Source organism: Mirounga leonina, unplaced genomic scaffold (assembly GCF_011800145.1).
Source record: "Mirounga leonina isolate KUSES-001 unplaced genomic scaffold, KU_Mleo_1.0 Mir_171, whole genome shotgun sequence".
NCBI lineage: Eukaryota > Metazoa > Chordata > Mammalia > Carnivora > Phocidae > Mirounga > Mirounga leonina.
The window spans coordinates 17715665-17738275 of record NW_023270436.1 but is presented as its reverse complement, the minus strand read 5'-3'; the positions used below and the strand labels follow the sequence as shown (position 1 = coordinate 17738275).

The window sequence follows — 22611 nt, the reverse complement described above, 5'->3', positions numbered from 1 at the left end:
CGAGTCCCGCATCGGGCTCCCAGCTCAGCGGGGAGCCTGCTTCTCCCTCTGACCCTCCCCCCTCTCATGCTCTCTATCTCTCATTCTCTCTCTCGCAAATAAATAAAAAAAATCTTAAAAAAAAAAAAAAGATACTATATAATCTAAAATGTATAAATAACTCATAACAATAAATGGATAATCCAATTTAAAAATAAGAAAAGCATCTGAATAGATTTCTCCAGAGAAAATATACAACTGTCTGCTAATTACTTCAGAAGATGCTGGACATCATTTGCCATCAGGGAAATGCAAATCAAAACCACAATGAGATACTGATTCACACCCACTAGGATGGCTAGAGTCACAAAGTAAGAGAATAACACTGTTGACAAGGATGTGGAGAAATTGAAACCTTTATACAATGCCGGTGGAACTGTAAAATGATGCAGCTGTTTTGGAAAACAGTCTGACAGTTCCTCTAACAGTTAAAAACAGAGTGACCAATATGACCCAGCAAGTCCCAAGAGAAATGAAAACAAGTTCACATAGAAACTTTTACAGGAATGTTCATAGCAGCATTATGTAGAACAGCCAAAAGGGGAAAACACCCAAATGTCCATCAACTGATGAATGGATAAACAAAACACAGTATATCCATACAATGGAGTATTATTCGACCATTAAAGAAGAATATAGTGCTGATACGCTCTACAACATAAATAAACCTTGAAAACCCTTATACTTAATAACAGACACAAAAGACCACATATTGAATGATCCCATTTATACGAAAAGTCCAAAACAGGCAAATCCACAGAGACAGAAAATAGATTAGTGGCTGCCTAGGGCAGGGGAGGGAGGAGAATAAGGGGGTTGGAGGACCACTAATGGGTATGGGGTTTCTTTTTGGACTGATGAACATGCTCTAAAACTGCGGTGATGACTGCACAATTCTGTGAATATAATAAAAACCACTGAATTGTACACTTTACATGGATGAATTGTATAGTATGTGAATTATATCTCAAAAAGCAGTTATAAAACAAACAAAAATTCCATTATGCATTACTGAAATACAAATAAGCTCTCAAAAAGGATTATAGGGCCTTATTCACTCATTCTAAAGAATCCAAACTAGGGCAAAGAAAACCCAGAGAGATTCTATTACTTGATTCTAGGTACTAGGTCATACTGAAATATTCATGAAGATTTCCATGTTTTAATACAGGAAAGACATCTTAAGTTGAAAAAGACAGAGAAGTGTCAAAAAAGAGTTTTTATAACTCAGAAATAGGATAACACAGGGAAGTCACCAAATGGAAAACAAACATGGATTTGCACCCTGCATATGAAAGAGGCACCCAAATTTATTACTGTTCCACCTCTGAAAAAGTCAAAGGTAAAACAGCCCAGTTAATAATATCTGTTTCTAGGGGCACCTGGGTGGCTCAGTCAGTTGAGCGCCTGCCTTCGGCTCAGGTCATGATCCCGGGGTCCAGGGATCGAACCCTGAGTCCAGCTTCCTGCTCGGTGGGGAGCCTGCTTCTCCCTCGGCCTGCTGTTCCCCTTCTTGGGCTCTCTCTCTGACAAATAAGTAAATACAATCTTAAAAAAAAAATCTGTTTCTAAAGCACCAATTTGTGACAAATCAAAGAATTAAGAAATAATCTGCCATTCCCAGTTACATAACTGAGAACTGATAATCTATCCTTTTGAACATTCCATTTCACAGACATTGGAGTGACTCTCTTCCTCATGGCTGGAGTGGATCCCAAAAGTGACAGGTGCATTAAACATAAAATGTAAATCAAAAAATCCAACAGTGTTTAAAAAGTACCATGTGCCACCCTGAATCTAATCCTGAACTACATAAAGTAATAGCCATAAATGCTGATTAGCACAATCTGCAGGCAAAGTAACAAATGAACATGAAAAATTCAATACTGCGTGCAGTGTGATAGCTCACTGCTATGTGTCCATTAAAATTCATCAGGCTTCAATGTACCTTCCACAAATAATCAAAAACAAATATGGACAAGGCACATTCTGCATTTGTCAAAAAGGTGTGTACCCTACTTTTATACCAATCTTTGTTCAATCCTGAGTACACATGACTATCCCTACCACAAAACATTGCACATCATGGACGCCTAACATTCAACATAATTCCCTTTTTTTTTTTTAATCCCCCCCCCAAGTAGTTATGCAACCTCTCAGACCCAAGGGTTACTACTAAACTTCACATCCTAACAGTGTCTCTGAAATGTACTCAAATGTACTCCACTCAAAAAAATAAAAATAAAAAAATAAAAATTACCTTCAAGTTAGTTTTATATACAAAATCAAGTCCAAAACAGATTTTTTCCCATTTCTTCAGTTTCACCAGGAATGCAGAAAGTGAAGTTATATAAACAGATATCTATTTGCCTTCACAAATGAACAGACGGTACAAAGCAACTGCTTATACTTAATCATGTTTTTGTCTATTCTACCAGGCCCTGGTGTCAGGAGAGAGTTCTGCCAGATAAGGACAATGAAATGCATTATTATATAGAGTGACTAAGAGCCCTACAAGTACTGTTTTAGAATGCAATCCCAGGCAGGACGGCTGCGGTAAAAGGGCCCAATATTTTGTGATAACTATGACCAAAAGTAAAGGCATTGGCCACCCAGTACCAATTTAAAAACACGCACTACATTCAATTCTATTTAAATGTCTTACAGGAAAGAAGGGCCTTTGTATCTTCCTATCCTGGGGGAGATGAACAACTTGCAATTTGCTTCCCACACTGAATCCCACGTTTCCAACATGTAGAGCAAGTACTTCAGACACCACAAAACAAGGGCAGCCAACATTAAGGCCAAATATAGGATGTGATTCTAAACCACGATGCAGTAAAGCCTACGTTTCCTTTTCCAGCGATCAAAACCCTTTGAATACTCCCAAAAAAGGACGGCAGGGCCAGCGCCTCCCTCCAAGAGGAAGCCCCTTTCTTCTCGGCTCTCCCTTGCAGCCTGCCACTTCCCCCAACACATTCAAATCATTTGAGAGACCGAGGGTTGGTGTGTGCGCGCCTGTGTGGACAGGCGGGAGAGCTGGGTTCCTGCATTTCACCCTCTACAGCCGACCTCACCCCCAGTCATTTAGGCGCAGCGGAGCCCCACCTGCACCTCGCTCCTTTTGACTGCGTCCCTCGCCAGCTGCTCCGCTATCAGGGGAGCACACCTCGGAATCACCGGGTTCACTCCGATGCTCCAGGCCCCGGACCCTGCAGCGCTCCGGCTCCGTTCTTCCTCTCCCAACCCCCTTCCAGTCCCGGCCCTCCCAGCCCGCCGCTCCCACCGCCCGGCTCATCCCTCTTCCCAAGCCGCCCCCGCCCACATTACTCCAGTTCTAGCCGCGCCCCGCCCTTCCCGACCCCCGAGCTAGATCTTCAGGGCCCGGAGCTGGCCTCGCACCCACCGCCAGCCACCCTCAGGCTGGACCGCCGCCCTCGCCCCTCCCACGCAGGGCCCCAGCTCGCCCTGGCCCCACGTGAGCCCGGCCCCTGCCCACCCCCCACCCCCGACCCACTGGCTCCCTGGGGCGGCCCAAACCCCGCCCCCAGGCCCAGCGCCCCGGGGCTCGGCGCCCCAGCCCCGAACAGCCCCTCCCCACCCCAGACCCCACCCAGCCAGGCGGGTCCCCGACCCCTAAAACCCTTCCTCGGGCAGCTCCGCCCCACCCGACCCGCGGTTCCTCACCCCGCCGAGAGGCGTCTGAACCCCCGAAAGCCTCCCCTGGGCAGCCTCCTCCCCACAGGGACCACGGTTCACCCTCCCCAGGCCAAGCGGTTCCGTCCCGAACCTCCGACAGCAGCCCCTGCTCCAACCCGCGGCACACCGGCCGGGGGGAGGGGGACCCCGGACCAAGGGTCCGCGCCGCGCGCGCCCACCACAGCCCACTCCCCTTCACCGGGCCCTGCTCCACACCCCGCCGGCTCCTGTCAGCCGGCGCCGGCACATGCCGAGAGGATCGGTCGGCCCGCCGGCTCGCTCACGAGCGGTCCCGCCAGGCGCGCGCTGCTCACCAGGGCCGAGGTGCTTGAGGCGCCGCCGCCGCCGCCGAAGTCCCCGCTGCAAAGCCCGGCGAAGCCTCTAACCGCTGCCGCCTCCCGCCTGGCACTGAGCGCCGCGCGGGGGAGGGGCGCGGGCAGCCGCCGCCGCCGCCGCCGCCGCACGCAGGCCCCGCCCCCGCGCCGCACCGCGCCCAACCAAAGGGCCCCTCGGGCTGCGGCCCGCCACGCCCACTTCCTGGAGGGGAAGCCCGCTTCCCACCCCTGGTTCCGTGCCCCGCTCTCGTTAGCGCCCCCTCTGGTCGCGCCGAGGGATGCCGGTTGGCTGCGGAGGAAGGCGGTACCCAAGCACACGCACCGCCCACTAGTCAACTAGCCGGAGAGCCACGCCCACGGGCGCTCCGGAGCCACGCCCGCTGCTCCTCAGAACCGGGAGCGGCATTCTTAGAGCTCCGCCCACTGACCCGCTTGGCTCTGCAGGGCCACATCGCCCCGCTCCTCAAAGATTCTTCCAGAGCCCCTCAAAACCGGAACATCAGCTCCTCTGAGCCCGCCCACTGCCCCATCCAAACCCTTAGCCGGCCTCCTGGCCCCCTAAGCCCGCCTCCCCTCCCATTGCTTCCGAACTGGCCCAACGGCGCCACGAAACCCCCGCCCCGCTGCTAGAAGCCCCACCCGCGGACCCCAACCCGATTCTCGGCATCACAAGCCCCGCCCACTGCCTATCTAAATCCTTAAATCTCCCGAATTCTCGAACTCCCGCCTTTGCCATCCGAAGTTCCGCCCCTGCTCCCCATCACACCCTCCCACCACCACCTCCGGGGACAGCTAGCGCTCCAGCCCTCCCTCCACTTTCCATTGTCGCATTCCTAGCACCGGGTGGCTGCCCCTGGGTGGGACACGCACTCCACAGGGAGGTCCCGTCTTGACCCCGTTTCGCAGGTGAGGAAGAGGGTTCTTCCCCTCCTTGTGCTGGCCAAAGTCCCTCACCCGTTTGCTCCAAAGCCGGGCAGCCCAGGCCAAAGAGCAGCGGAGTCCCAGCTTTGCTGCTGTCAGACTGTGTGTCCTGGGTCAGTTCCCTTCACCTCTTCGGGCCCGACGTTCCTGATCTTTAGCGTGAAGTTGTCCTGTTACCAGCCCGAGCCCCTTTCGAAAATACCAAGTTCTGAAATACCAAGATTTGAGGAAACTGGACCTGAGGATTTGAATGAACAAAGCAGGCCCGCCTAGGGCTGGTTACTTCCCAAAGCAAGGCATCTTTGCTGTTCACGGGGTGGGGTGGGGGGGTGATTTTTCATTTTAAGCCTTAGCCTCAGAAATCTGTGTTATGTAAATTATGGCCCACCTGAACCAAAAGAGCTCTAACAGCAACTTACCTATCATCTCTAGGCCTCAGTTTCTTTATCAGTAAAATAGGGACTGTAACAGCCACTCCTGGAAGGATTCCGTGAGCTTAGTAATGCACTTGGCAGGGTGACTAACTTGTGATGAGCCCTCAACCTGTGGTACCTGATCCTGCTACTGCTGGGCCTCAACAAAGTGGAGAGGTGAGTTTCGTTTTGCCTTCAAGCAGCCACTAACAGGAGCACCCCTTCCACAGAAAGACTTGGCTATTAACGTCATTTAAATGAGAGATGAAGTTGGTGAAGCACCTGATGCAGTGGCAGGCATTTGGCCATGCACAAAAACCATTGGCTGTTATCATGATTCCTATTTTTAGTGAAGCAAGGGCATTGTTAGCAGCAGAGTTCTGAGTGGTTTGGGGGAAATGAAGTTTGATGCAAGTGCTTTGCAAAGGAACCGGGAACCAAACCGGCTTACTCTTTGGGAACAGATTATTGTTAACATTTAACATCGCTTATGTATGTCAGGCACTGAGTGCTTTGAACACAAAATCTCCTGAAATTCCTCCAACAATCCTGTGGCTACAAAAACGATTCTTTTTTCTTACGACTGTATTTATTTATTTGAGAGAGAGCAGGAGCTGAGGGGAGGGGCAGAGGGAGAAGCAGACTCCCCACTGAGCAGGTGGACAGATGACTCGGGGCTCGATCCCAGGACCCCAAAATCATGACCTGAGCCAAAGGCAGATGCTTAACTGACCAAGCCACCCAGGCGCCCCTACAAAAATGATTCTTAATCCCCATCTATAAAGGTGAAGAAAATAAGAAGTTAATTTAATTGCTCAAGGTCACACAACTTGAGCCAGGCAGAGCTAAAGGTAGAACCCACATCCCTCTAATGGCAGAATCTGCACCCTCTGCCAATTAGTCATTCCATTAAACGGCCTCTATGGATCCTGGTGGCCTTGGCCTTGGCCTTACCTTCAAGCTCCTCTACTTACCCACCGTGTGACCTTGGGCAAGTCATTTTCTCCTCTCTGGGCTTACTCTCTTTATCTATACAGTGGGGTTCATCCAAATGCTTACTTCAGGGTAGATTTTAAAGATTCAAGGGTCTAAGATTCAATGAATTAAGGCACAGCAAAGCATCCGGCCCAGTGTCTGTCACACAGCAGATGTTTAAAACTTGTTGATTCACGGGGCGCCTGGGTGGCTCAGTCGTTAAGTGTCTGCCTTCAGCTCAGGTCAGGATCCCAGGGTCCTGGGATCGAGCCCCGCGTTGGGCTCCCTGCTCAGCGGGAAGCCTGCTTCTCCCTCTCCCACTCCCCCTGCTTGTGTTCCCTCTCTCGCTGTGTCCCTCTCTGTCAAATGAATAAATAAAATCTTTAAAAAAAAAAGAAAAGAAAAACTTGTTGATTCACTTACCCCAGTTTTTTCAATGATGAAATTAGAAGCAAAATTTTCCATGACACCAATTTCCCCCAGATGACACCACCAGAGAGCAACCACGGAATACACTGAGAAAGAAAGTTCCCAAGGCCTCTGCCTTCCAGGTGCCTGTTTCAATTCCTGGGTTGGGAGTGGTGATTCTTGCACAAGAAACAAGGCCACCTCACCACCCCACCCCACACCTGCCCTGAATGTGGTCAGCTTAGAGCTGCTACTCCCAGAAATAGCAGGAAGATTGTGTAACCCTTTGCTGGGAGAAAACCCCACATCTCCCTGTTCTTGAATCCACAGCAATGCCTTTGTGAGCCTGAAGGTAATGAAGTTACCCAAGTTCTGCCCAAGCTGGCTCTTAAATGAAAGGACTCCGGTCTAGGTGAGATGCTGGATTTTAGAATCTTTTGCCAGTGGTTTCTGAAGCGACCTAAGACGTGTGCTAGATGAAGAGGAACTGAATGATCAGGAAAAATAAGAGGGATTCCAAATACTACACACTACGGTGCACCAGCTCATGTATGCAGAAGAAAGGATTATGAAGCCTGCAGTTGGAGCTCCTCAGCACATCGTGTTTCTGGTTTCTCTTTGTACCAAATGGGGACATGAGTCTTGGGTTGCCCGGGCAACCTGGAAGCTGAGTGAATTAGCCCTGTGGAAGCATTAACAAATAATAATATTAAATACATGAGAGACTGGAAACTCCTAGAGTAATCTCAGCAGGCAAGACCCCTAATTGAGTGACAGAAGAGGACAAAGCTCAGAGAATATTAAAATTCACGCTACATCGATAAATCTCGGTTCTCACTGCTCTGAGTCCCTCTTTCTGCAAACTAGGAGCTGGAAATGAGTGGCTACAGATGGATTGCCTTTTTTATTTTATTTTATTTTTTAAAATTTTTAAAAAGATTTTATTTATTTGACACAGAGCGAGAGAGAGCACAAGCAGGGGTAGCAGCAGAGGGAGAGGGAGAAGCGGGCTCCCTGCTGAGCAAGGAGCCTGGCGGGGGCTCGATCCCAGAACCCTGGGATCACTACCAGAGCTGAAGGCAGACGCTCAGTGGACTGAACCACCCAGGCGTCCCTGGATTGCCTTTTTTAAACTAAATTTTTTATTTTTTTATTTTATTTTTTTCAAAGATTTTATTTATTTATTTGAGAGAGAGAGAATGAGAGAGAGCAAGCACATGAGAGGGAGGAGGGTCAGAGGGAGAAGCAGACCCCCCGCCGAGCAGGGAGCCCGATGCGGGACTCGATCCAGGGACTCCAGGATCATGACCTGAGCCGAAGGCAGTCGCTTAACCAACTGAGCCACCCAGGCGCCCCTAAATTTTTTATTTTGAGATAATTGCAGATTCACATGTAAGTGTAAGAAATAATACAAAGAGATCCTATGTACCCTTTACCCAGTTTCCCCCCGTGGTAACATCTTATAAAATGATAGTACAATATAACCCAGATGTTGACATTTGATACAGTCGAGATACAGAACATTACCAAAACCACAAAATCTCGGCCCCGTTTCATAGCCACACCCACTTCCTTCTGGCCCGCCGCCTCCTTAACTCCTGGCAACCACTCATCTGTTCTCCATTTCTCTAATTCTGTCATTTCAAGAATGACAAATGAAATGATATAGTATGCAGCCTTTGGGGATTGTTTTTTTTCACTCAGTATAAATTTCTGGAGATGTACCTAGGTTGTTGCATGTATGAATAGTTTGTTCTTTATTACTGCTGAGTGGTAGTCCATGGTATGGATATATCACAGTCTAACCATTCATCCCTTGAAAGACACCTGGGTTGTTTTCAGTTCGGAGCAGATTATTACCAAAAAAGCTGCTATAAACATGATAAACATTCATGTTGAGGCTCTTGTGTAAACATAAATTTTTATTTCTCTGTGAAAAAAAATTGCCGCATAGTACAATGGCTGGGTCATATGGTGATTGTATGTTTAGTACTGTAAGAAACTGCCAAACTATTCCCCAGAGTGGCTATACCCTTTTATACCCCTATCAAACAGAAATCCATACGTGATCCAGTTTCTCTCATCTTCACCAGCATTTGGGGTTGTCATTATTATTTATTTTAGCCATTCTGATAGGTATGTAGTGGTATCTCATTGTGGTTTTAATTTGCATTTCTCCCATGGCTAACGATGTTGAAATCTTTTCTTAAAAAAAAATTTTTTTTTAATTTATTTATTTTGAGAGAGAGAGAAAGAGCAAGTGCAGGGGAGGGGGACGAGGAAAATAGGGAGAGAAGCATACTCCCTGCCGAACATGGAGCCAGATGTGGGGTTTAATCTCACGACCCTGAGAACATGAAGTGAGCCAAAATCAAGAGTTGGATGCTTAGCTTACTGAGCCACCCAGGCACCCCTGAAATCTTCTCATATGCTTATTTACTATCTGTTTGTGTCTTCATGTCTTTTGCCCATTTTTTTATTGAACCTTCTGTATTTTGACTGTTGAGTTTTAGAGTTCTTTATATGTTCTATATACTAGTCCTCTTTTGAATATGTGGTTTCCAAAATTTTCTCCCAGTATGTAGTATTTTTTTCATCCCCTTAATGTAGTCTTTCATGAAGAAAATATTTTTAATTTTGATATTCAATTTGTCAATTTTCCTTTTTTGGATCACACTTTTGATATTAAATCTAAGAAGTCCATGATCCATGTCGAATTATCATTTTTTTAAGTTGTTGTTGTTGTTGTTTTTTAGTGATCTTTATACCCAATGCAGGGCTCAAACTCACCACCCAGAGATCAAGAGTCACATGCTCTTCTGACTGAGCCAGCCAAGTGTACCTTTGTTGAATTAATTTTTGGTGGTTTTTTTTTTTTAAGATTTTATTTATTTACTTGACAGAGAGAGAGAGAGCACAGCAAGGGGAGCAGCAGAGGGAGAGGGAGAAGCAGGCTTCCCGCTGAGCAGGGAGCCCGACGCAGGGCTATATCCTAGGATGCTGGGATCATGACCCAAGCTGCAGGCAGACGCTGAACCAGCTGAGCCACCCAGGCGCCCCTTGAATTAATTTTCGTATAAAGTTTGAGACTTGGGTTGAGGTTAACTTTTTTTTTCCAGCAGTCATACAATCATTCCAGTATCATTTGTTGAAAATGCTTTCTTCCCTCCATGGAATTTAAATTTTGTACTTTTGTCAAAAATCAATTGGGCATATTATTGTGGGTCTATTTATGGATTCTCTACTTTGTTGCATTGATCTATTTATCTATCTTCTGCCATTAACACACAGTCATGATTACTGTAGTTAAATAATAAATCTTGAAATTGGGTATACTGTTTCTGCCCACCTTACCCTTTTTAAGAAATGTTTTAGTTATTCTAACTTCACTGCCTTTCCATATAAATTTTAGAATAATGTTGTTTATATCTGCAAAAAAATCTCTCTGAGATTTTATAGGAATTGTTAAACCTGTATATCAATTTGGGGAGAAGTGACAGAAGCTTTACTATGCTATTTTCCAATCCATAACATCGTATGTCTGCTTAGATCTTCTTTGATTTCTTTCATTGTGTTATGTGGTTTTAGTATATAAGTCCTGTACATGTTTTGTGAGATTTACACCTAAGTTATTTTTTTACGATTATAAATAGCATTGTATTTTTAAATTTCAGTGTCTATGAGTTCCTTGGTAGGGTATTGAAATGCAATTGATTTTTTTGTATGTTTAGCTTGTATCCTGCAACCTTTTTGAACTCACTTATTAGTTCCAGGAAGTGTTTTGCAGATTCCTTGGGATTTTCTATGTAGACAATCATGTCATCTATAAATAGGGATAGTTTTATTTTTTCCTTTCTGACCTGTATGCCTTTATTCCTCTTTCTTGCCTTATTGCACCAGCTACAACCTCTAGTACTATGTTGACTAAATAGTGAGAGCAAACATCCTTGCCTTATTCCTGATTTCAGGGAGGAAGCATTCAGTCTTTCATCTTTAACTGTGACATTAGCTATAGATTTTCTTTGTAGATACTCTTTACCAAGTTGTAAAAGTTCCCTCTTTGTTCTTATTTTTAAAAGAGTTTTTATCATGAATAGGTGTTGAATATTGTCAAATATTTTCTTTACATTAAATGAAATGATCATATGGTTTTTCTGTTCTAGCCTATTACTATGGTGGGTTACACTGATTGATTTTTGAATATTGACCTGGCCTTGTATCCCTGGAATAAATTCCACTTGGTCATGGTGTATAATTCTTTTTACATGTAGCTGAATTCTATTTGCTAATGTGTTTTTAGGCATGTTTGTTTTTAAACTAATGAGGGATATTCGTCTATAGTTTCCCTTTTTTGTACTCCTCGCCTGGTTTTGATAAGGCAGAGTAACACTGCCTTAATAAAATGAGGTGGGACGTGTTTCCTTCTCTTCTATTTTCTGGAAGAGATTTTGTAGATTGCTGTTAATTCTTTAAATGTTTAGTAGGTTTTTCCAGTGAAACCATATGGCTCTAGGCTTTTTTTTTGGCGGGGGGGAGCTGTTAAATTACAAATTCAATGTCCTTAATAGTTATATTGGTATCAAATTATCTATTCCATATTGGCCCATTGTACTTAAGTTGTCAAATTTATGTGTGTAGAGTTGTTTGTAGAGTGTTCTTATTATCTTTTGATGTTTGCAGGTTCTGTAGTAATAGTTCCTGTTTCATTCCTGATATTTGTAAATTGTGTCTTCTTTTTTTCTTGTTTTCTTGGTTAGTCTTAGAGATTTGTCCATTTTGCTGATCCTTCCAAAGAACTGCTCTTCATTTCATTGATTTTCTCTATTGTTTTTCTATTTTCCATCTCATTGATTTGTGCTCTTTATTATTTCCTTCCTTATGCTTGCTTTGGGTTTATTTTGCTCTTTTTGTTCTGGGTTTTTGAAGTATGAGCTTAGATTATTGATATGAGACTTTATCTATGTATTTAGTCCTTCATTTGTAATATATGCATTTAGTACCAAAGAATTCCTTCTCAGTACCGCTTTAGCTGTGTGCCACACATTTTGATATTTGTATTGTCATTTTCATTCAGTTCAATGTATTTTTAAATTTCCCTGAAGACTTCCTCTTTGACTCATGAGTTATTTATAAATTTGTTATTTAGCTTTGAGGTGTTTGGAGATTATCCTCTTATCTTTCTGGTATTGATTTCTAATTTGATTTCATCATGATCAGAGAACACACAGTATGGTTTATTTAATTCTTTTAAATTTGTTGAAGTTTTTTTTTTTATAATTTTCATCTTAATTAAGTAGACATCACGCCCAACGTGGGACTTGAATTCATGACCCTGACATCAAGAGTCACATGCTTTTACCAACTGAGCCAGGCAGGTGCCCCAAAGTTTTGTTTTTGTTTTTGCATTTTTATAAAACTTGAAAAAAAATAGTATTTCAAACTGCACAGTCACCAGCTGTACATAGTTATCAAAAATGCACACACTTCGCTTGGCATCTCCTGAAGTTTCTTTTTTATGGTCCAGAATATAGCCTATGTTGTGTTCTGTTGTGATTCAACAGAGTGTTCTACAAATGATGATCAGATCCTGTCAGTTGGTAGTGTCCTTGCCGATTTTTTTTTGTCAAGTTGTTTTTTCGATTGTTGAGAGAGGAGTGTTGAAATCTTAAACTATAAGGATGGATTTGTCTGTTTCTCCTTTCTCCTTTCTTCTATCAGTTCTTGTTTCACATATGCTGCAGTTCTGTTGTTTGGTGTATACACATTTAGGATTGTTAGGTCTTCTTGGTGGATTGCCCTTTTATCATTACAGAGTGTCCCTCTCTGCCTGGTAGTTTTCTTTGCTCTGAAATGTACTTTATCTAATATTAACACGGCCACTCCTGAATTCTTTTGATTAATGTTTCCATAGTATATCTTTTTTCCATCCTTTTACTTTCAACCTGTCTATACTGATATATTTGAAGTGAGTTTCTTATAGAGTGCATATTGTTGATTCATGTTTTTTTAATCCAATCTCTGTCTTTTAATTAGTGTATTTAGACCATTTACATTTAAGGCAATTATTGATACGTTAAAGTTTAATCTGATATTTTGTTTTGTGCTTTGTGCTTGTTCTACTTTTCATTTGTCTTATTTTCTTTTTCCTGCTTTCTTGTGGATTACTTGAACTTTTTTTTTAGAATTCCATTTTGATTTATCCCTAGTATTTTTGAGTGTATCTCTGTGTATAGCATTTTTTAGTGGTTGTTCTAAGTATTACATGATACACAGGATGAGCCTATATCTATGTATCTATATCTATGTATCTATATCATCTATGTATCTATATCTACGTATCAATATCTATGTATCTATATCTATATATCTATATCTATGTATCTATAGATACGTTCACAGTCTGCTGGTGTCATTTCACCAGTTCAAGTAAAGCATAGCAAACTTATTTCCCTTTATGCCCCCTTTGTTTGTAATATAATTATCTTAAAGATTTTCTCTACATACAATTAGGACTCTATCAGATGGTGGCAAAAGTCCTGCCTCTTTATTATGCCTTCTCTGATGTCACCCTAGAGGAGAGAGACAAGCACATCATTTCACCAGGTGGGGGTGGAAATCCAGACTCCTCCTGTAGTCTCCACTGACACCAATGGGGTGACAGCCTCATGACCACCCAGTGGGGATGAACATCCCCACTCCCTACTCAGCCCCCTCTGACACCACCTCATTATGTGGGAGCATCCATGAGAAAATGGTGTGCACTCTTGGCTCAGGGCCCAGCCCATGCTAGGGGCTGGGTCCATGCACGATCGCTATGATGGACTGAGCTGATGGTTGAAGCCCTGGGGTAATGACTGGCCCTGCTACCAGTCTTCCTCGCCCTGTGGTCTTGGGTGAATCACATCACCTCTTGGGCCCTCCATTTCCTTATCTCTTCACTGGGATAAAAAAATGATGCTAACCTGAGATTATGTTTGTGAGAGCACCTGCCACAGATCGTTAATACAAATAAATACTATAATGGAACTGGTACTTATTAAGCACTTACTTACTGCTCACCAGGCCCAGTGTTACCAACTGGCCTGGCACTAGCTCAAGGAATATTCATCCTAAGCTGATGAAAACTAATATGGTTTTTTTTTAATCTCCATTTTACAGGGGAAACTGAGGTTTGTTGTTGCACAATAAGAGCTAACTGAGACAAACTCAAAAGACCTCAGGAGGGCTATTCTACTTAAGCTCAGTAATGCCATTCTCAGAAATTTATCCTAAGGCCATAATCATGGTTGCATGCAAAGATACAGTCAATTTTCATTATTTACTATTGTTGTACCTATAATAAAGTCACCACAAACACTTCATTAGTGAATACCGAGTCCCTGCACCTAGAGGAAATACAGGCTAGATTCCTACAGGCCGCTGGTCACAGCATTTTCATCAACCAATCAATATTTAACCTCATTTTATGTGTGTTTCTGTTTGAAGGCACCTTATTTAACATATACATTGTATATATTATAAATATATTATAATATATTATTTATTGTATGTATTATATTATATATTATTATATATAAATATATTGTGTATTATATATAATAATATATTGTATATTGTATATAATGTATAATATATACATTGTATATATTACAAATATATATATAGTTGATTCATTAACATTAAACTTACCCTATAACTCATGTCTGAACGAAGCTTATCTAACACAAGCATTTTCTCCCTAAGGCACATCGCAGCCTCCTCGCCACTTAGGAATCCCAGACTGCACTTGAGCCCTACACTTGGGGCCCATTTTAAATAGCAGATCGTGCCCTAAATGCACACAAATGCTAAAAATGCACACAAATACCAAGTATACCATGAAAGGACACTTGCTTACATTACAAGAGCTGAAACGAGAAGGCAGCACGTTGCCTAGTTCGACCTCAGCCGGCAGTGTGTATGCTGGATGATTAACATTTTCTCCACTCTGTGCACACGCGTGCCCATGAATGACTACAAAAGCACTTCAAGTGTGGCTTTTGGGGCTGCAAATAAATTTTAAATAGGTAGCTGAATTTGCAAATATGGAGTCCACAGATAATGAGGATTGACCATATATGTGTAAGGACGTTTCTTGCTGTTTGCTCTGGAAACAACCCTGGTTGGAAACAAGAACAGTTAGGTAAATACATTCCAGTACAGTAATTGGACGGAATGCAATAAATGAGGGATATGAACAGAAAGATGGGCTGAGGTCAGGCACTGGAAAGAATGAACAGCAGCCAAAAATGTTTGTACCTCATCCTAGAGGCAAATAGGACTTCCCAGAATCCAACCTCTGCCTTCCTCCTGCAGGAGGTCCGTGGTCCCTAGCCCCCACATGCCCAGGTAACATCTGTAAAGGACTGGTTTGTCGCAAACCATGGAATATGGCCTCAACCTTTTCCCCTTGTGAAGCCTGACTATTCCTAAGTCCACGGGGAGCCACAGGTTGTTAAGCAGGAAATAGAAAAGAATTTTGTGGAAGACGATTGGTTGCTTAATGATATGTAAGGCTGTCCCAGATGTGCTGTTAAGTGAAAAAGGCAGGTCCGAAATCAGTTATGTCCCATTTCTATACACACACACACACACACACACACAGAGTAATAGAAATTATCTCTGAGTGACAGGATTCAAGTTATGAGTGAGTTTCCTTTTTCTATTTCCTGTTCTCTATTTTCTCATGTTTCTGCAAAGGGCATTCGATGGCTTGAAATTTTAAAATGTCACCTTTCCGAAGAGGGTGAAGGAATTCTGTATATTCAAGGTGTTCTGTCAAGACCCCCAAGCTCCTTGAAGATTTTTCAAAATTCAAATACAAATCTGGGTACAGAAAAACACTCACCCACGTAAATCCTGTTGTCGAGGCAATAAACCTTACAACTGCCTGTATCATCTATGGAAGCGTGAGCTACAGCTTCCAAAGTCTAACTTGTCCTGTGTTCCTCCCCTCACCAATCAGATGCCTCTGCCTCACGTGATAAGGGGGTTACTGTTAATCAACAGCAATGATAAAGGCTTAGACCAATGGTTCTCACCTGGGGGCAGTTACACTTCCCACCTCTGTCCCCAAGGTACATCAGACAATGTCTGGAGACATTTTTGGTGGTCACAACTATGAGAATGTTACTGGCATCTAGGGAGTAGAGGCCAGGGATGCTGCTAAATATCATGCAATGTACAGGACAGCCTCCATCCCACCGCACAACGAAGAAGTATTAGGCCCCAGATGCCAACAGTAGCGAGGTTGAGAAACCCTGTCTCAGACATGGGAAGATTTACTAAGTCTTACTGGGCTCAGGGTTTTACAGGAAAAATCATGTGATCCTCACAGCAATGCTGGGAGTTAGGGACTGTAAGTGTGCCTGTTTTATAGAAGAGGAAACTGAGGCTTTAGGAGGGGAAGGAACTTGAGACTATACACCTCTATCTTGCATGTTTCTGACTTCAGGGCCTGTCTTCTCTCCTCCGCAGTCTCTGCTTCCAAATTCCAAACACAAAAAAATTGCTGGTTTTTTTTTTTTTTTTAATTATGGAAACTTCCAGATAGAAACAAAAGCAAAGAAACCAGTTGAGCGAGCCCACGTGTTCCCACTCTCCAGCCTCAGAGCTACACTTGGGACCTCCAGGATGGGGATGCTCTCCTGCAGAATCAAGCATCCCTGAACACATCAGGGTAAATCACACCAGGCTTGGAGCCCTTGGGGTGGGGGTAGGGTGGGGGACACAGGAGCTCCTCTCTCAGGTGGTTTGGAATATGTTCCCTTTTCCTTTACAGGTTCTGATCATAGCCCCCATCAGCTGATGGCTTTCCCAGCAGAAGAGCGAGGTAGAAGATCATCTGTTTTCTCCCCAAGGAAGTGCCACCTCCTTTTCTGAGAGGTGTGAGAAAATGATTTCTCCCAAAGGAAAGCTGAAAAGGGGGAACAGCCCTCTGAAACAGAGAGACTCCTGCCACCAGAACTGTCAGTGGCAGGAAGGCATTATTTGCCCAGTGGGATCCAAAACATTTCCCACTCTGTGTCTGCATGCATACACCAGGGTGGCAATATCTTTGATTCAAACAAATGTTCTTTGGTTTCTGCTTTGCGCCAGGCTCAACTGCACTCTAGTTTTGGACTAGAGACAGCAAGCAGGAGTCAGCTGGTTTCTTTCAAATGAGGCCAGACCTTCATGGTCAGACAGGAGAAACCAGGTTTGTAACCCAGATAGAGGCTTCTCTTAGCTCCATTAATGTTCGAACTGAATTACCTGTGCTGGGGAAAACAGCCGCAGGGATGGCTATGACCACGAGCTTTGGAATCAGACAGCCCCGGGTCCTGAGTCCAGTTGTTTCAAGGATTAACTGTGTGACCCTGGTTAAATGATCAACTTTTGTGAACAACAGTTCCCTCACCTGGAAAGTGAGGATTATTCATTCAACATGTTTTGAGCCCCTACTATATGCCAATAAGTAATTTCTCTTAACTTAGTTACTACTGAGAACCATGTCCTTTTTCATTTGTCCTTCCCAATATTCCTGGCAGGGACACTGAGGTAAGATTGCAAAAATGGCTACAATTTATTCTCTTCCATCTAGCCACGCCCCGTGCAGTTGCTCTCCACTCTGATTCAGCCCTCTACCATGGGACTGCTTTGGCTAATGGGACATGAGCAAACATGACACATGCAAAGACTTGCAAGCTGTTTGTGTGCGGAGCTTACCTTCTCTTGCTGTACTTGGACCCCAGCCACCATGTGAAAAAGCCCAGGAAGAAAAGCTAGCCTGTTGGATGATGACAGTCCTTTGACCCAGACACATCCTGTCACCCCCACCCAGCAGCCACCAATCATCAGACATTTGAGTGAGGACACCCTAGACCATCCAGCCATGATCAACCTTCCAGCTGACCACAGATGCAAGAGCAAACCCACAACCAAGCTAAATAGTATATGTTGCTTTAAGCCGCTAACACTTTCGGGTGGTTTTTTACATAGCAGTAGGTAACTGATACATAGCCCTTATCCTCCCACTTTACAGACAAGGAAATGGAAACTTGGAGAAGCTTGCCAAGGCTCAGTCTCTTTCTCCTACACCATGCAATGAGGCCCCCCTCTGACATCTCTAGTCCCTAAAGCAGGACCAATTGTTAATAAGACAGCAGATGAGGCAAGGACTGTATTCACTGCCTCCGTTCAGTGGCTTGCTGGGGGACCCTGGCCATGCCCTCAGCCTCATTAGCTTGGTGGACATATAATCGACTGCTTGGAAGCTCTGTGGAAATATGTCCACCCTGGAGCATGGTGGGAAGACCCACACACCAAGCTAGAGAACACAGGCTCTTTGAGAACCCATGACTTATTGGATGGGGGAGCCCCAAATGTTCACCCATCCTCTCTGCGTCCTGTTCTGTATGCCTGATAGCCAGTAAGGGAAGAGGGTATGTATGACCTTTCTAAAATATGTGGGAATGAGAAAACACCTTCCTTGGACAAGACCAACTTGCAAAAAATGGCCAAAAATGCCAGGAGCTCCCTTTCCAAGGGAATAATCCTCACTTTCCAGGTGAGGGAACACCACACATATATTGTAGACTCTGGGTTTAGCACTTTACATGGGTGTCATCTGATTTTATCCTCTCCCAAACCACATCACGTGGATATAAAGCTGCAGAGTTAAAAAGTTCAGAGCACTGGCCAAAGACCCTGACTACCTGGTTTAAAACCCGTCTTAGCCACTTACTAGTAAGTGACTTAACTTCCCTGTGCCACAACTTGCCCATCTGTAAAATGGGGATATGATAACAGCACCTACTTCATGGTGCTGTCATGAAGACTCGGTGCATTAATGAATGTAAAGTACTTAAAACCAGGTCCGACACAGGGGCGCTCAGCTCATACCACAGCCATCATCGACAGCATTTTACAGATGAAGACACTGAAGCACAAATGGGTTAACTGCATTGATTAATTTCACTTGGCTAAGTCAATGGTGGAGCTGAATTTTGGACCTTGGTCTGGCAGACTTTTTTTTTTTTTTAAAGATTTTATTTATTTATGAGAGAGAGAATGAGAGAGAGAATGAGAGAGAGAGAGCATATGAGGGGGGGAGGGTCAGAGGGAGAAGCAGACTCCCTGCCGAGCAGGGAGCCCAATGCGGGACTCGATCCGGAGACTCCAGGATCATGACCTGAGCCGAAGGCAGTCGCTTAACCCACTGAGCCACCCAGGCGCCCGACTCTTTTTTTTTTTTTTAAGATTATTTATTTGAGAGGGTGCAAGCAGGGGGACTGGCAGAGGGAGAGAAAGACTCTCAGCAGGTGCTGAGCCTTATGCAGGGCTTGACGTGGGGCTCGATCTCACCTGAGATCATGACCTGAGTGGAAACCAAGAGTTGGATGCTTAATCGACTGTACCACCCAGGCTCCCCTGGTCTGACAGACTTTTATTATTATTATTATTTGAGTGAGAGAGAGAGAGAGAGAATGAGCCAGGAGCAGGGAGGGGCAGAAGAAGAGGGAGAAGCAGACTCCCGCCTGAGCAGGGAGCCCGACATGGGGCTCGATCCTGGGACCCCGAGATCATGATCAGAGCTGAAGGCAGACGTCCAACTGACTGAGCCACCCAGGTGCCCCGATCTGACAGACTCTTAATAACAACCCCATTTTTCCTGGGGGTTCCAGGATCACCTGCTCACCATACAGGGTCCTGCCCCTGCAGCTAGAGTTCCTGCCCCAAAGTCAAAGGAAGGCTTGCTCTTTTTTTTTTTTTTAAGATCTTATTTATTTATTCATTAGAGACAGAGAGAGAGACAGAGAGAGAGGCAGAGGGAGAAGCAGGCTCCCAAGGAACAGGGAGCCCGATGCGGGACTCGATCCCAGGACTCTGGGATCATGACCTGAGCCAAAAGCAGACGCTTAACCATCTGAGCCACCCAGGTGCCCAGGAAGGCTTGCTCTTTAAGGTCCTATTACCCAAACGGATTGCTGGCTGGTTCCTCAGAAATCCGCACCCACGCCTCAAGAACCCATGTAAAGACCTTTTCTATAGCGTTTATCACACTGTATTGCAATGATTTGCTTTTCTGATCATCTTCCCTGCTAATAGAAATAGCTGCCATATATTGTGGGTCTCCTGTGAGCTGAACATCTAGATGCACACATTGCCTTAATCTGCACAACAGCCCAGCAAGGTGCATTGATTAGACCTTTTCTATAGATCAAGAAACCAAGGCTCAGAGTGGTGAAGGCATTTGATCCATGGCACACACTCGGGATTCAAATATGGGTCTGTTTTGTTTTTGTTTTTGTTTTAAGATTTATGTATTTATTAGAGAGAGAGAGAGTGCAAGTGCATGTGGAAGGAAGGGCAGAGGGAGAGGGAGAGAGAGAGTCTCAAGCAGACTCCCCGCTGATCATGGAGCCCAACGCAGGGCTCGATCTCAGGACCCTGAGATCACAACCTGAGCCGAAATCAAAAGTCAGACACTTAACCAACTGAGCCACCCAGGTGCCCCGGGGTCTGTCTTATTTGTGATGTGGGCTTATCCGTGGCGCTGTGGGACCTTTTACTTTTAACAATTACACACTCCACAGTGGTTAAACCCATGCCAAGCTCTAGGGCCCATACTAATCATTTCACATGCATATCTCCTTTAATCCTCAAAACATTGCAAATAGATAGTTATTATCTTCTCCTTTTAGAAGAGGAAATGGAGGCTCAGAGAGGTATAGAAACCTGATCAGGGTCACACAGCTTGTAGGTGGTTATAGCGGGGACTTGAACCTAGTAGAAACAACAACATCTATGGACTATTTACTCCATTCGCTGCCTCTGTGAACAACATCAGGCACAAAGACCATGACCTACATGCCTTTGAATGTTCTCAACATAGTGTTGTTGAGTGTCTGGGATGCTAAATAAATATTTACCAAACATACTAGTGATTAAATGAATGGAAACTTCAATGTTTCTCCAAGTACCCATGCAGGTTCCCTGGGTCTTTGCATCATGTGGGAGAGCTTTTGAGCATGTGAGCTAGAGAAATGAAAGCCGAATTCCTCACCATAACCCTCATTCTTGTTGCATGGCCTCTGATGAAATATTCTTTGGTGAGCCAGACGATTTTGCTGACACTCCTTAAAAAGTTTCTGAGAATCCAGAGAAAGAAAGGGGCCATTTAACTGACAACAGGCCGGACTTTCTCTGCTGCCCAGCTTGGGCTATTCGATGCATCAGCTGGGCACAGAAACAAGCTGTGAACATCTCTCCCCGGAAATGCCCACAGCCACAAATCAAAAATCAGTCTTCATGGGGGGACAGCGTGGAGACGGCTGTTGGTCACATATGGGGCTTTCCAAACATACTCTGCATCCCCAGAGCTGATAGGAACTCGTATGGGGAGGTCACTCTAGATCATCAGACCGGTTCCATGTCAGAGTCAACTGATAATCTGGCAGAATGAAGAGGAAAGAAGAAATGGCATTCTCTATCATGAATCTTAAAAATGCTCTGGTCTTTGGCCATGTCTATTAGTTACCCCTGGCTGAAAAACAAATCACCCAAAACATATTGGCTTAAAACAAACTCATTTATCATCTCTTGCAGGTTGAGAATTTGGGAGCTGCCTAGCTGTGTGGTTCTGGGTCAGGGCTTCTTAGAAGGTCAGGGGCAGGGGCGCCTGGGTGGCTCAGTCGGTTAAGCGTCCAACTCTGGGTTTTGACTCAGGTCATGATGTCAGGGTTGTGAGATCGAGCCCTATGTTGGGCTCCGTGCTCTATGGGGAGTCTGCTTGAGATTCTCTTCCTCTGCCCCTGCCCCTGCCCACTCTCCCTCTCAAATAAATAAATCTTAAAAAAAGAAGGTTGCCGTCTGGTGAAAGTGGGACTGCAGTCTGTGGAAGGCTTGACTGAGACCCCACTCCCCTTCTAAGGTGCTTCCCCCACACGGCTAGCAAGCTGGTGTGGCTGCTGGTGGGACGCCTCCAGTTTCCCGTCAGGTGGGTATCTCCTCTGGCTGTTGGCGTGTCCTCATGACATGGCAGCTGACTTCCCCAGACAGTGACATTCAAGAGCCCAAGACAGAGACTGCGATGCTGTTTATGACTTAGCTTTGAAAGTCACACACTGTCATTTCTGTCCACGCAGGCCAGCCCTGATTCCACATGGCAGGCGACTTCCTAAAGGCGTGAATATGAGGTAGCGTGGAGCCCCCGTTGGAAGGAGGCTACCATTTCTGAGAATCGGGTCTAAGGGAGGGTGACAGGCGCTACAGATGGTGTTAGGCATGAAGGCGTTCACTGCAGCGTTGTTTACAATAGTAAGAAATTGGAAACAGCCTATGTATGTGTCCTTTTTTTTTTTTTAAGGATTTTTTGTATTTATTTGAGAGAAAGAGATAGAGCGAGCACGAGCAGGGGGAGGGGCAGAGGGAGAGGGAGAAACAGGCTCCCCAAAGAACAGAGAACCCGATGTGGGACTCGATCCCAGGACCCCAGGATCATGACCCGAGCCGAAGGCAGACGCTTAGCCCACTGAGCCACCCAGGCGCCCTGCATGCATCCTCCTATATGAGAAGCCACACAATGGAATAACGATTATCTGCGTGCCTATTGCCCAGACAAAGAGCTGGGAAGACATCGTCAAGACAGCATCACGCTTTGGCCCTGGTTATTCCTGTGGGCGGGCGTGTGCCTGAGTGGTGTGGGTAGCTGAGGCTCAGGGCGCCCAAATGTGGGACCGCTGAGGGAAGGAAGCTGGCTCTTCATTTATAACTTCATCCTGCTGGGCTGCTCTCTCCTC

The 22611-nt window shown here is 44.9% G+C and overlaps 1 protein-coding gene across 2 annotated transcripts in view; it reads right to left on the bottom strand.

Annotated features, from left to right (window-relative positions):
* CORO1C (coronin 1C) overlaps positions 1-22611 on the bottom strand; it is a 116822-nt gene that overhangs the window by 73191 nt on the left and 21020 nt on the right. The window contains exon 1 of one of the 2 annotated variants that reach the window (XM_035017213.1): positions 4053-4154. The exons of the other annotated variant lie outside the window; for it this stretch is intronic. The gene's annotated coding sequence lies outside the window, so the exon portion shown is untranslated. Of the gene's footprint in view, positions 1-4052; positions 4155-22611 lie in introns of those variants that run through there. 2 annotated transcript variants of the gene reach the window in all.